At 42.3% G+C, this 14,974-nt stretch overlaps 1 long non-coding RNA gene across 1 annotated transcript in view; it reads right to left on the reverse strand.

Annotated features, from left to right (window-relative positions):
* The window catches only part of LOC140426459 (uncharacterized), a 41,489-nt gene extending 27,961 nt beyond the window's left edge, over nucleotides 1-13,528 (reverse strand). The window contains exons 1-2 of the long non-coding RNA XR_011948211.1: nucleotides 13,429-13,528; nucleotides 4,355-4,468 (exon numbers count right to left, since the gene is read on the reverse strand). This is a non-coding gene — a long non-coding RNA (uncharacterized lncRNA). The remainder of the gene's footprint in view (nucleotides 1-4,354; nucleotides 4,469-13,428) is intronic.
* Nucleotides 13,529-14,974: the final 1,446 nt, after the last annotated feature.

The following is a 14,974-nucleotide window of genomic DNA, read 5'->3' on the forward strand; positions in this document are numbered from 1 at the left end:
CTTCACCTTTTGTACCAGTCTAACATGAGGTACCTTGTCAAAGGCTTTACTGAAGTCCATATATACAACATCTACTGCCTTTCCCTCATCTATCACCTTTGTCACTGTCTCCCCTTCACAAAACCATAATAATTTCCTTTGTTTCCAAATGTGAGTAAATCCTGTCTCTAAGAATCTTTTCCAATAATTTATCTACCATTGACGTAAGGCTCACCAGCCTATAATTTCCTGGATTATCTCTGCTGCCGTTCTTAAACAATGGAATAACATTGGCTACTCTCCAGTCCTCTGGAACTTCACCTGGAGCCAATGAGGATACAAAGATTACTCTCAAGGCCCCAGCAATTTCCTCCCTTGCCTCCCTCAGTAGTCTGGTGGATCTCATCAGGCCCTGGGGACTTATCTACTTTAATGCCGTTTAAGATGCCCAAAACCTTTTTATTAATATCAACATGATTTAGAATATACACTCTACCCTATACTCCTCATCCACCAAGTCCTTTTCAATGGTGAATACTGAGGCAAAGTATTCATTTTGTATCTCGCCCATTTCCTCTGGTTCCATACATAGATTCCCTCCAATATCTTTTGAGTTGACCAACCCTTTCTCTCGTTACCCTCTTGCTCTTTACAGATGTGTAAAACGCCTTAGGATTTTCCTTAATCTTGTTTGCCAACGACACAACAACGCTTAGCCTTCCTAACTCCTACCTTGAGTTTCTTCCTACTTTCTTTATATTCTTCAAGGGCTTCATCTGTTCTCTACCTTTTAGACCTTACAAATGCTTCCTTTTTCTTTTTGACAAGGTTCATAATATCCCTCATCATCCAGGGTTCCCTATATTTGCCACCCTTATCTTTTGCCCTCACAGATACATGCCGGTCCTGAATTCTAATCAACTGACATTTGAAAGCCTCCCATATGCCAGATGTTGATTTTCCCTCAAACAGAATTGCCCAGTCAACACTCTCCAGATCCTGCCTAAAGCTGTTATAATTAGCCTTCCTCTGGTCTAACACCTTCACCTGAGGACCACTCTTGTCCTTTCCCATAAGGATCTTAAAACTTACAGAATTATGATCACTGTTCCCAAAATGATCTCCGACTGAAACTGATCACCTGGTTGGGTTCATTCCCCGGCACCAGGTCTAATATGGTCCCTTCCCGAGTTGGGCTATTTACATATTGTTTCAAAAAACTCTTCTGGTCGCTCCTTACAAATTCTGCTCCATCCATGCCTTTAGCAGTAAGTGTGTCCCAGTCAATATTGGGAAATTTAAAATCACTCACCACAACAATCCTATAGTTTATGCATCTTTCCAAGATCTGTCTGCATATCTGCTCCTCTATCTCTACTGGCTGTTAGGAGATCTGTAGTAAACCCCCAACATTGTGACAGCACCCTTCCTATTCCTGAGTTCTACCCATATTGCCTCACTGCCTGAACCCTCCAAGGTGTAATCCCTCAGCACAGCTATAATATTCCCCTTAACCAATAATGCAACTTCCCCACCCCTTTTGCATCCCCCTCTATCCTGCCTGAAGCAGCATCTAAATCCTGGAATGTTTAGTTGCCAATCCTGTCCCTCTTTCAACCAAGTTTCTGTAACAGCAACAACATCAGAATTCATGTACTAATCCAAGCTCAAATTCATCTGTTTTACCTGAAATACTCCTTGCATTAAAACTAATGTACTTCAGCCCACCAGCCCCACTGCATTGAACAATCACTTCCTGCCTGCACTTCCTCTTACTGGCCTTAGTCTGTAGCTCTCCCTCAGTTATTTCTCCCGCTGGCCTACTGCTCTGGTTCCCACCCCACTGCCATACTAGGCAGTTCAATCTGTTTCTCTGCCTTCCACTTTTCTCCTTACTAGCTTTTGTTTCTATCCCCTCTTTACTACCCTCTGACTTCCTGCATTACACTTGGTCCCCAACTCCAAATCATCTATGTAAATTGTAAACAATTGCCATCCAACATTGATCCTGGAGGCACAGCACTAGCCACTGGTCGCCAAAAAGAAACACTCATTTATCCCCACTCTTTGCTTTCTGTTAGTTAACAAATCCTCTACCCATGCTAATACATTACCCATAATGCCATGCATCTTTATCTTATGCAGCAGCCTTTTGTGCGGCACATTGTCGAATGCCTTCTGGAAATCCAGATACACCACATCCCACCGGTTCCCCGTTGTCCACTGCGCTCGTAAAGTCCTCAATGAATTCCAATAAATTAGTTAAACATGACCTGCCTTTCATAAACCCATGCTGCATCTAGCCCAATAGGACAATTTTTATCCAGATGTCTCGCTATTTCTTCCTTGATGATAGATTCAAGCATTTTCCCCACTACAAAAGTTAAGCTAACCGGCCTAGAGCTACCTGCCTTTTGTCTACCTCTTTTTTTTTTTTTTTTAAACTGAGTACCCAATTCATTTTTTCCAATTAAGGGGCAATTTAGCATGGCCAATCCACCTAGCCTGCACATCTTTGGGTTGTGGGGATGAAACCCACGCAAACACTGGGAGAATGTGCAAACTCCACACGGACAGTGACCCAGAGCCGGGATCAAACCTGGGACCTTGGCGTGTGAGGCAGCAGGGCTGTGCCACCGTGCTGCCCTGTCTACCTCCTTTTTTAAACAATGGTGTCACATTTGCTGTTTTCCAGAGTCCGGCGAATTTTGGTAAATTACCACAAGCTCATTTGCTATTTCCCCCGCCATCTCTTTTAGTATCCTGGGATGAGCCAGGAGACTTGTCTACCTTTAGCCCTATTAACCTGCCCAGCATCATCTCCTTATTGATGATGATTGTTTCTTGGTCCTCACCTGCCATAGTTTCCTTGCCATTGATTATTATCATGCTATTGTGTCTTCCACTGTGAAGACCGACACAAAATACCTGTTCAATGCCTTGGCCATTTCCTAATTTCCCATCATTAAAACCCTCTTCTCATTCTCGATGCGTTAAACGCTGGACGTGCCCAAGCTTTCAAAGATAATTCACATCACCCCATGTGTGAATTATCCATAAAATATTTTAAGCTAAAAGGCATAAATAATCTTTGAGTGTTACAAGTAGGCAATGAATTACTGTGAAAATCCCCTCATCGCTACACTTCGGTGTCTATTCGGGTACAGTGAGGGAGAATTCATAAATGTCCAATTCACCGAACAAGCACGTCTTTCAAGACTTGTGGGAGGAAACCGGAGCACCCGGAGGAAGCTTACATAGACATGGGGAGAACGTGCAGACTCCGCAGACAGTGACCCAAGCCAGGAATCAAACCCAGGTCCCTGGCGCTTTGAAGCAACACTGCTAACCACTGTGCTACCATGCCACCCACGGTAAAGGAAGTAAAGCCATAAAAGGCCCTAAATACGTACCCATTGTGTTTGTACAATATATATGCCTTGCTACTATGAGAAACCATTATCCCTCAGACTTCAAATAGAGTTCTTCAAAACAGGTTATATCTTCTCACTTGTATGGGGGAAAACCTCGGTGCAAGGTGCATAGGAAAAGAGAGCCATAAATCAGACATGATAATTTTAATATGACTTCAGGATCCTGATGTCAGGGACCAGATGTGGCTCTCAAGCCTGTATTGGCTGGCAGTGAGAGTGGCTCAGCCATTTTACTGCAGGTAGCCTCCTATTCATCGCCATCCAGTTCAGGACGGTGGATGGGCTCATGATGCTGCTAGTCCAATTAGAGGCAGGTAAACGAACCCGGATGCTCAAGCAAGTAAATTTAATTTTAAAAATATTCAGGAAGGATTGTCGGTGAAATCTTGCCATCCTTGCCTGTGGCACCCACTTAGGGGCTTTTCACAGTAACTTCATTTGAAGCCTACTTGTGACAATAAGCGATTTTCATGTAGTCTCCAAGAAGCTGGCAACCACCCCACCCAGAAGGGAGCCACCCTGGTGTATTCAAAATGCTGGCAACATTGGGGCTGGTTTAGCACAGTGGGCTAAGTAGCTGGGTTAACTGATTGTAAGGAAATTTCATTTTCAAGCAAAATGTAAAAATAGGTGTTTCATCACTCTTCTGTAGCAGTCTAGTAGATTTGTAAGAATGGGAGTTCTTTGCCTTTGTTACTGATAATCTTTTGACGATGTAGTCTCTTCGTTTGGAGATTATTTTTCTAACCCTTAAACAACTTGAAGTTTAAAAGAGGAACTTTTACGAGCTATTCATCAGCATGAGCTCATAAAGGTCTGAAACATTATTATCCAAACACTGATCACTAGCAATGCAGCCACTTGAGCGGTTATCATGAGCACTTCACTTGTCCGTTAATTAGGACTGATAAAGTTAGCAAACCTCCAAACAACCTACTTACCCAACCCTTCCAGCGCCACCTGGCCAAAGTGCAGATTGCACATTGATTTATCAGTCATCTTGGAACCCATCGAGCTGGAGTGGAAGCAGGTCATCCTTAATCCTGAGGCACTGCCTAAGAATATATTAACACTCAATTAATGCTGGTTTACAGTGATACATGGAGCATTATTGATTTTCTATTTAAACTGCAAGATTACCATCTTTAATTGTCTTTTTTGTGGATCTAACTTTTATTGGTTACAAAGTCACAACATAAAAGAGGCTGTCGTCCATACCTACTTTTCTCACAACTTGTAGGAATTCTAATGACAGAGTGGTGTAATGATGCACGTTCACAAACTTCAATAGAAACACAAAAGGTATTTATTGGAAGTAAAACTACACAGGTCAGCAGCCCAATCCCTACATGTCTTCAACAAGTCTTCTGCCTGAGAGAGGACTGCACCCCCTGGGGTGATTATCCACATCAGTCCCAATTGGTCAGTCAAGCCAGGTGACATTCTTCTGCTGTGTTGCCCTTAAAGGGACAATTACCACATACCTCTCCCTTTAACTCCTTTAGGGAGAATTCAGAACGTCCAATTCACCGAACAAGCACGTCTTTCGAGACTTGTGGGAGGAAACCAGAGCACCCGGAGGAAACCCACGCAGACACATAGAACATTACAGCGCAGTACAGGCCCTTTGGCCCGCGATGTTGCGCCGACCTTTGAAACCACTCTAAAGCCCATCTACACTATTCCCTTATCATCCATATGTTTATCCAATGACTATTTAAATGCCCTTAATGTTGGCGAGTCCACAACTGTTACACGGAGAGAATGTGCAGACTTTGCACAGACAGAGACCCAAGCCAGGAATTGAACCTGGGACCCTGGCACTGTGAAGCAACATTGCTAACAACCCCAAATATAATTTTGCATGGAAATGTTCCATGCAGGCTTGTTACTTACCAAGCTCTGTCCTAGACTGTTCTCTGACCATGTGACTACATAATTCACTCTTGATGGTCCAACTCTCCAGTCCCATGTTGATCTTTGCTCTGCTGAGCGCCTTACATTATAATGTATACAGACACGTATCATCACAAGACAACAAAGTCTTATGTCTTGATAGTTCTTTCACAATTTTGTTCTGTCACATGGGAAGGAATGGTCATGCTACTCTGTTTCTGGTACTTGGACTGTGTGCTAAAGTTTCTTCTCTGTCCCGTATTTCAATTCAGGATCTTTTTCTTCGACCATTTTATCATATTTGTCCTTCTGCTTTTCCATTCGCGTGACCATTTCAACAATCTTGTTCTGGCACGTAACCAATGTTTCTTTCTCTGTCTGAATCGCTGATTCTCCTGTCAATTTCAATGTTTTTACCTCTGTTAATTTTTCATTGTCGAGCTTCCCTTCTTCAAGCTCTTATTCTCCTGATTTAATTCTTCACTGGATTTGCTCTTGTTTTCTACTTTTTCATGGAGTTCAGTTTTTCTCTATTGTCTCATTAATTTATCCTTCTTAACTTCACGTAAATTTTTGCAACTTTCAAGTTTGCTGTCAGTCATTTTGTTGTTTTAATGTCTTCTCTAGAGCTTTAACTATTTTTGCTGATTCCTCTATGTTCAAAAGTTCCTAGTTTTTAAAAAAGTCTTTCATTTCTGGGATTCTTCCGAGGGAAATCCATCATGTTCTAAATGGGCACATCCATTTCACAAATGGAACTTTTATTTCTACTTGTCTTAACTTCGGCTGAACTCTTTTGGCTTCACTGTTGGTCAGATTTGTGTTGACTTGTTTCCAATCTACAATTCTCTTGTTGCCCTTCATTTGGTCATTTATTGTCTTTCATTGCCTCCTTCTGGGATCTTTCGCTATTGCCCTCCTTCTAGGGTCTTTCAACGTTGCACTCCTGTGGTCCTCCAGCGCCCTCTTTCTGGAGTCTTTCAGTGCTCTCCTTCCGGTCTTTTAGTGCTCTCCTTCCGGGGTCTGTCAGTGCTCCTTCCAGGGTCAGTCAGTGCTCTCCTTCCAGGGTCAGTCAGTGCTCTCCTTCTGGGGTCTTAAAGTGCCCTCCTTCTGGGGTCTGTCAGTGCTCTCCTTCCGGGGTCTGTCAGTGCTCTCCTTCCGGGGTCTGTCAGTGCTCTACTTCCGGACTGTCAGTGCCCTCCTTCCAGGATCTGTCAGTGCCCTCCTTCCAGGATCTGTCAGTGCCCTCCTTCCAGGATCTGTCAGTGCCCTCCTTCCGGGGTTTGTCAGTGCCCTCCTTCCGGGGTCTGTCGGTGCTCTCCTTCCGGTCTGTCGGTGCTCTCCTTCCAGGATCTGTCAGTGCCCTCCTTCCGGGGTCTGTCAGTGCCCTCCTTCCGGGGTCTGTCAGTGCCCTCCTTCCGGGGTCTGTCAGTGCCCTCCTTCTGGGGTCTTTCAGTACCCTCTGACCAGGGTCTTTCAGTACCCTCCGACCGGGGTCTTTCAGTGCTCTCCTTCCGGGGTCTTTCAGTGCTCTGACCAGGGTCTTTCTGTACCCTCATGACCGAAGTCTTTCAGCGCCATCCTTCTGGGGTCTTTCAGTATCCTCCGACCGGGGTCTTTCAGTGCTCTCCTTCTGGGGTCTTTCAGTGCCCTCCGACCAGGTCTTTCAGTGCTCTCCTTCTGGGGTCTTTCAGTGGTCCCTCTCTGGGGTTTTCCATTGCCTCTTCCTTGAGGTCTTTATTGCTTCCTTTAAGTCTTCGTTTTCTCTGCCGGTCTTTGTTGCTTATGGACCTTTTTTTTTTAAAGCTAATGGAACAATCACCACAGGTTGAAAACTAAAATGAGCAAACTTGGTCATTATTCAGTCCCAGACCTGAAACTGAGTATTTAATGCCAGATAGTTTCTTAATGACGAGAAAGATAAGGTGGTTACATTTTATCTGGTTCCTTGGCATAGGATTTAGAGATACTGAAACCACGTGTTACAAGCTCCAGGCAACAGTATGGTATACTCCGGATTCTGTATGATGGGATTAATATGACTCCAATGGTGCAGATGGAATCAAGCTTATTCCTGGGGGTGATTCCGTAGTGACTGCATTGGGCTCAATGCACTAAACTGTTCTTAGTTAAGAAAGAATGTAGCAAATAGGCTGCAAAATTATTTTTCTGCATCAAGATGTGCTGGCAGAAGGAGATGTAGAATGAAAGGCATGTGGATTCCTCAAAGGAAGTGAACGTCACTTTGGGCTGTTGTTTAGCACCTCCCAGCAGCTTCTTGTAAAGTCTGATGGCTGAGATCTGGAAAATGCCATCTGGTCCTCTACATGCTGCCAAATAAGTCATGGTGTGTAAAGTATGGAATTACCAACAGGGGAAAGAGAGGAGTTATATTAAAATTATTGAGAAGAAAGTAACCCGAGGCTTATTCTTTCACATTCTAAAAATTAAATTTAGCTGTCAGAGTAAACCAAACATGGACCATTCACTGGTTGTGCTTGTAAATATGGTAAATGCCATAACTCTCTTTTAGTGTCATTCAAGGAATAAAAAGCTCCTTCAAATTGAATTAATTGTGAGTCCTTCCTTTGACTACACTGAGAACTGAAATTTGATTCCAGGGAGTAGTGCAAGTTCCCTTTCTGAGATTTGGTTTCGAGCTGTGTTGTAACATTAACCAACAGTCAGACAACAATTGCTACCAATTCCTCAGTCTATTATCTCCCACATTTTAAGTGCTTTCAGGGCAATTTTAAAAATGGGCTTAATCCCAAGTAAATATTATTAGCAGATATAAACTATTTGGAGTAGAGTCAATACAATACAGTTCCTTAACTTGGTTTGAAATTGATTAATGCCAGAAGGTTAAATTACAGAGGAAAACACAAGCATTTTACTTGTATCGTATGAAATACAAACATACAAATTAGGAGCAGGAGTAAGCGACTTGGCGTTTGGAGCCTACTCCTCCATTTGATAAGATCTTGGCTTATCTGATTGTAACCTCAACTCCACATTCTCACTTAGCATTTTATTATTTTGCTTACAAGAATCCATCTACCTCCACTTTAAAAATATCCAAAGATTCTGCTTTCACCACCATTTGAGGTAGGGAGTTTCAAAGACTTGCAACCCTCTCAGAAAAAAATTCTCCTCATTTCTGTCCTAAATGGCAACCCCTTATTTTTAAACAGTGTCCCCTAGTGCAAGATTCTCCGACAAGTAAAACATCCTCTCCACATTAACCCTGTCAAGGCCCCTCAGGACCTTATATGTTTCAATTAAGTAACCTCTTACTCTTCTAAATTCCAGCAGATACCAACTTAGCCTTTCCTCATAAACCCAATTTAGGAATTAGTTTAGTAAACATTCTCAAATTGCTTCCAATACATTTTTATACCCTTCCTTAAATAAGGAAACAAAAATTGTAGAGTACTTCAAATGTGGTCTCACCAATGCCTTGTATAACAAGCATAACCGCCAGATATTTATATTCGATTCCTATTGCAATAATTGATAATATTTTATTCACGTTCCTAATTATTTGTTGTACCTGTATATTAGTCTTTCGTGATTCTAGGACACCTCAATCCCTCTGCACCTCAGAGCTCTGCAGTCTCCTACCATTTAGTTAATTAACACACTGCAATGAAGTTACTGTGAAAAGTCCCTGTCGCCATATTCCGCCGCCTGTTCGGGTACACTTAGGGAGAATTCAGAATGTCCATGCCTAACAGCGCATCTTTTGGGACTTGTGGGAGGAAACCGGAGCACCAGGAGGAAACCCACATAGACACAGGGAGAACATGTAGACTCCGGACAGACAGTGACTCAAGCCAGGAATATCACCCAGGCCCCTGGTGCTGTGAAGCAACAGTGCTACCCACTGTGCTACCGTGCCGCTTCTTTTTAATTTTTCTTGCCAATTTGGAAGATTTTGCACTTTCTCACATTATATTCCATTTGTCAGGTCTTTGCCCACTCACTTAACCTATTGTCCCTTTGTAGCCTTGTGTGCTCTTCGCATCTTACTATCCTATCTATCTTTTGTGTCATCAGCAACCATACCTTTGGTCCCTTCATTTATCTAAATTGTACAAAGTTGAGGCCCCAGCACTGATGTTGTGGTATCACTCATTACATCTCGCCAACTAGCAAAAGACCTAACTATGTCTACCTTCAGTTTTTTTGTCAGCCTACCAATCTTTATCCATGCCAATATGTTATCCCTACACCTGCAATGAGCTTTGATGTGGCACATTATCAAATGCCTTCTGGAAATCTAAGTATAGTACATCCACCAGTTCCCCTTCATTCACAGCACATGTTACTTCTTCAAAGCACTCCAGTAAATTGGTTAAACATGATTTCCCTTTCGCAAAACCATGTTGACTCTATTTGATTACCCTGATTTTTTCCAAGTGCCAAGTGATAATGTCTTTAATAACTTCTAACATGTTCTCTTTGACAGATGTTATGCTAACTAGTCTTGGTTTCCTGCTTTCTGTCTCTTTCCCACTTTGAATAACAGTGTTACTTTTGCTATTTTCCAATTTAATGGAGCCTTCCGAATCCAGTTAAATTTGAAAAATTAAAGCCAACACATCAACTATCTCAGTAGCCACTTCTATACACTAGGATGAAATCCATCAGGAACCAGAGACTTGTCAGACTGCAGCTCCAGTAATTTGCTCAGTATCACTTCCCGGTGATTGTAATTTTCCTAAGTTCCTCCCTCCCTTCCATTTCGTGCTTTACAGCTATTTCTGGAATGGTACTTGTATTCTATGTGATGTGAAGTGAAGTGAAGACCTTTGTTAATTCCCCAGACTCACTTTCTATAGGGCCAATACTCACTTTGTTAATCCTTTTCATTTTTTAAAATACCTGTAGAAATCTTACTATCTATCCTTATATTTCTAGCCAGTTTTTTCTCATATTCGAATTTTTCCTCTCATCAATCTTTTGATTATTCTTTGCTTTTTAAAAATATTCTGTCTAATCTTCTCATCTGCCACCCACCTTTGCACAACAAAGTGCTTTTTCTTTTAGTTTGATGCTATTTTTAGTGGGTCCGCCCTTGGAATTTCTCTTTCTCATTGGAATGTATCTATTCAGTGCATTCTGAAAAATCCCCTTAAATGTTTGCCATTACACTTCTGTTGACCAAACCCATTTGCCCATCACTTTAGCTATCTGTGCTTTCATGCCCTCATAATTGCCATTATTTAAGTTTAAAATACTAGTATTGGACCTACTCTTCTCTCTCACAAACTGAATGTAAAATTCAATCATATTATGATCACTGCCAGTGCGTCTTCACTGTGAGGTCATTAATTACTCCTATCTCATTGCATAATACCAGGTTTAGAATAGCTTGTTCTCTGATTGGTGCCTGAATATGCTGTTCTGAGAAACGTTCTATGAATTCCTTATCCAGGCTAACTTTGCCCATCTGATTTTCTCAGTCTAATGCAAATTAAAACTCCCCCATCAATATCACCACTTAAGTTCCCCAATATTTCTTCCTTAATATCCTGTTCTACCAGATGATTACTGTTGGGGAACCTCTACACCACTCCCACAAGTGACTTGTTGCCTTTGTCATTTCTCACCTCTACCAAATTGTTTCTGCATCCTGGTTTCCTGAACTTGAGTCATTCCTCTCTAATGTGCTAATATAATCATTGATTAACAGAGCCACCCCTCCATCTTTTCTTAGTTCCCTGACCTTCCCAAATATCATGTATGCTTCAATATTCAGGTCTATCTATACCTATGTCGTCCTGCAGCCATGTCTCTGTAATGGCTATCAGATTGTATTTATTTATTTCTATATGCGCTGGCAGTTCATCTGTTTTGAAGAAATATAGAAAATAGGAGTAGGAGGAGGTCATTCGACCCTTCGAGCCTGTTCCGCTATTCATTATGATCATGGCTGATCATCCAACTCAATAGCTTAATCCCACTTTCCCCCCATATCCTTCGCCCTAAGTGCTATATCTAACTGCTTTTTGAAAACATGCAATGTTTTGGCCTCAACTACTTCCTATGGTAATGAATTCCACAGGCCGACCACTCTCTGGGTGAGGAAATTTCTCCTCATCTCTGCCCTAAATGGTTTACCCAGTATCCTCAGACTGTGACCCCTGGTTACAAAAACATAGAAAAGTCATACGGATTCAAAACATTAACTCTGTTTCTCTCTCCACAGCCAGACCTGCTGAATCTTTCCAGTATTTTGTTTTATTTTAGTTCATCTATTTTGCTTCAAATGTTCTGAGCATTCAGATACAAAACCTTCAGTTTTGTCATTTTATTATTTTTGTGACCGCTAGCCTTATCTGCTGATTTACTCTTAGATTTGTACTGGCAAGTCCCTTCCTGTCACAGTCTGTTAGCCATTTCCCACATTATTACCTTTTTCGCTCGCCCTTTCTCCACTCTTTGATTTCCTGCATCTTCCCAAATTTGACCCCTTTCTCCCACTATTTAGTTTAAAACCCTCTCTACTTCACTAGTTGTAAGGTTCACTAGAACACTGGTTCCAGTATGGTTCAGGTGCAGACTGTTCCAATGGTACAGCCTCCACTTTCCCCAGTAATTGTGCCAGTGCCCCATGAAATGGAACCCACTCCTCCCACACGAATCTTTGAGCCATGTATTCATCTCTCTAATTTTATGTATCCTGTGCTAATTTGTAGAGATTATTACCTTAGAGGTTCCATTTTTAATTTATTGCCTCGCTCCTCATATTCTCTGTGCAGAACCTCTTTCCCAGATCTACCTGTGCCATTAGTACCTATATGGATGACAACAACTGGATCATTCCCCTCCCATTTCAAGTTCCTCTCCATCTCTGAGCAGATGCCCTGAACCTTTGTACCATCCGGAATAGCCATCTGGAATCTCACTCTGTGCTGCGGCGAACCATGTCAACCGCCCTCACTATGCTATCCCTCACTCCCACTACATTTCTTTTCACTCCTTAACCTCTTGAATGGTTTCCTTGAACAGTCCCATGGTCAGTTCATTCTTCCACTCTGCAGCTCCCACTTTCATTCAATCAAATTGGGAGAAACCTATTGGACAATTGCAAAGGTAAGGTTGAGGCTCCTGCACTCCTGCCCTCTGGGTTCTCATACCTGCCTCACTCACAGTTACACCCTCCTGACTACTCATCAAATCCTAAATGGCGGGACTACCTTCTGGATCAAAGCAACTTCCCCTCGCTGATGTGTTGCAGTGTCTGCAGCTCAGCCTCCAGTTTAATGAGTCTAAGTCAAAACTCCTCGAGCCACAAACACTTCCTGCAGACGTGTTTGCACTGGATCACTTTGGCATCTAGGAGCACCCAAATGCTGCAAATCTTGTACCACCAGTCCTGCCATCCTTACTGTGTTTTAATTAATTAATTATATTATTCACTTAGATATTATCCTTTTTTTATATATTTTACTAACTTTACCACCAATTTGTGTACTATTAGGACGGGAATAGACTTTAACCATTTTTTAAAAATTTAGACTACCCAATTATTTTGTTTACAATTAAGGGCAATTTAGCGTGGCCAATCCACCTACCCGGCACATCTTTGGGTTGTGGGGGTGAAACCCACGCAGACACTGGGAGAATGTGCAAACTCCACACGGACAGTGACCCAAGGCCGGGATTCGAACCCGGGTCCTCAGCGCCGTAGTCCCAGTGCTAACCACTGCACCACGTGCAGCCCTTAACCATTTTTAAAATTTGTTCATGGGACTGTGCCAGCATTTATTGCCCATCCCTAATTGCCCTTGAGGGGGCAGTTAAGAGTCAACCACGTTGCTGTGGTCTGGAGTCACATGTAGGCCAGACCAGGTAAGGATGGCAGATTTCCTTTCCTAAAGGACATTAGTGAACCAGATGGGATTTTCCAACAATTAACGATGGTTTCATGGTCACCATTAGACATTTTTATTTCCAGATTTTTTTAGGGCAGGAGGTGGCGTAGTGGTATTGTCACTGTCTCGTAAACCAGAGACCCAGAGTAATGCTCTCGAGACCCAGGTTCAAATCCTGCCGCTGCAGATGGTGAAATTTGAAATTCAATTAAAAAAAACATTTATCAGATACTCACCAAACAGTTAGCTCCTTTCCCTGTGGTAGAGTAAGAATCAATTCCTACAGGGCGAGAAAGGTAGAAAAAGCAAAATGAAAGGAATACCTCTGTACAATCCTCATCAAACTCCAAACTCGCAAGTGTGCATTCAGTCCAAAGCAAGTTTGCCCATGGCTACACTAAAGAAGCCTGAAGTTATAAGAAACTGAGCTGGGGCTAGAGAAACCAGATTCAACCAACCAGTTAAATAATTAACTTCTCAACTGTCTCACTAGTGTGTGTTTACACAGCCGTAGCTGGAAGAAAAAAAATTTTTACACAGTATAGTTACTGATAATTACTGCAATCTGAGTGGGTTCCAGTTTCTAAACCTTTGTAATATTCTTAAAGCAGAAGAATGTAGAAGCACATGGTGCACTTTTTAATTTTTCAATGGCGAATGCCATTGGAACACTGTAGTATCCTGAGGACAGTGCTATCAATGTGAGAGCATGTTGAAGAATTAAAAAGACAGGTAACTGGAAGCTCAGGGTGACGCTTATGGACTGAACAGCAGTGTTACACAAAGCAGTCATCCAATCGGTTTTCAGTGCATCCAGTGTAGAGCATGAATACAGTATAATAAATTGAAAGAAGCACACCTGGTGAAGCAGTAGTGATTTATGTGTTCTGCAGTGTTCAGATGAAGCTCGACACAAGCTCAAGGAGCAGCATCTTTTGATTAGGCACGCTGCAGGTATTCGGAGTCAACATTGTGTTTTACAGACCGTAATTTCTGCTCCCATTTTGTTTCCTTTTTATTTCTTGTTCTTTGCAGGTTTCAGTCTCATTTTCCCCTTGTTTCTGCTTTTAGACAGCAACTACTCATTATAGACATAGATATAGAACATACAGTGCAGAAGGAGGCCATTCGGCCCATCGAATCTGCAACGACACACTTAAGCACTCACTTCCATCCTATCCCAATAACCCCTCCTAACCTTTTTTGGATACGAAGGGCAATTTAGCATGGCCAATCCACCTAACCCGCATGTCTTTGGACTGCGGGAGGAAACCGGAACACACGGAGGAAACCCACATAGACACGGGGAGAACGTGCAGACTCTGCACAGACAGTGACCCAGCAAGGAATCAAACCTGGGACCCTGGCGTGGTGAAGCCACAGTGCTAACCAGTATGCTGCCCTGCTGCCCTTGGCATTGTTCTGCTATTTTTGTTTGTCCTTTGAGGTGAAGATAACTATGTTCATCATCTAAGGTGTTTACTAGGGTTCAGGTGGATACATAGGTGACCACTAAGGTCAATCTGTGCCCAGAAGGTTCTGCTGAAAATGGGACAGGATACAACAGATGGTTGCGTTTTGGATGAGTTATTAGCTTAAGATTCTCTCTCCTTGTGTTTTCTCTCTGCCTCCAATATGCGCTTGCTTTCAAAGGAGGCTGCAATATTTTTGATTTGGTTAAGCCATTCACATCTCACCTAAACACATCTTTTGTTTCTTTACTTGTCCAATTGTAACTCGTTCTGACTCTGCACCATCAACTCTTTTATCATTTCATGTCTC

This window comes from Scyliorhinus torazame, chromosome 1 (genome assembly GCF_047496885.1).
Source record: "Scyliorhinus torazame isolate Kashiwa2021f chromosome 1, sScyTor2.1, whole genome shotgun sequence".
In the NCBI taxonomy this organism is placed as follows: Eukaryota; Metazoa; Chordata; class Chondrichthyes; order Carcharhiniformes; family Scyliorhinidae; genus Scyliorhinus; species Scyliorhinus torazame.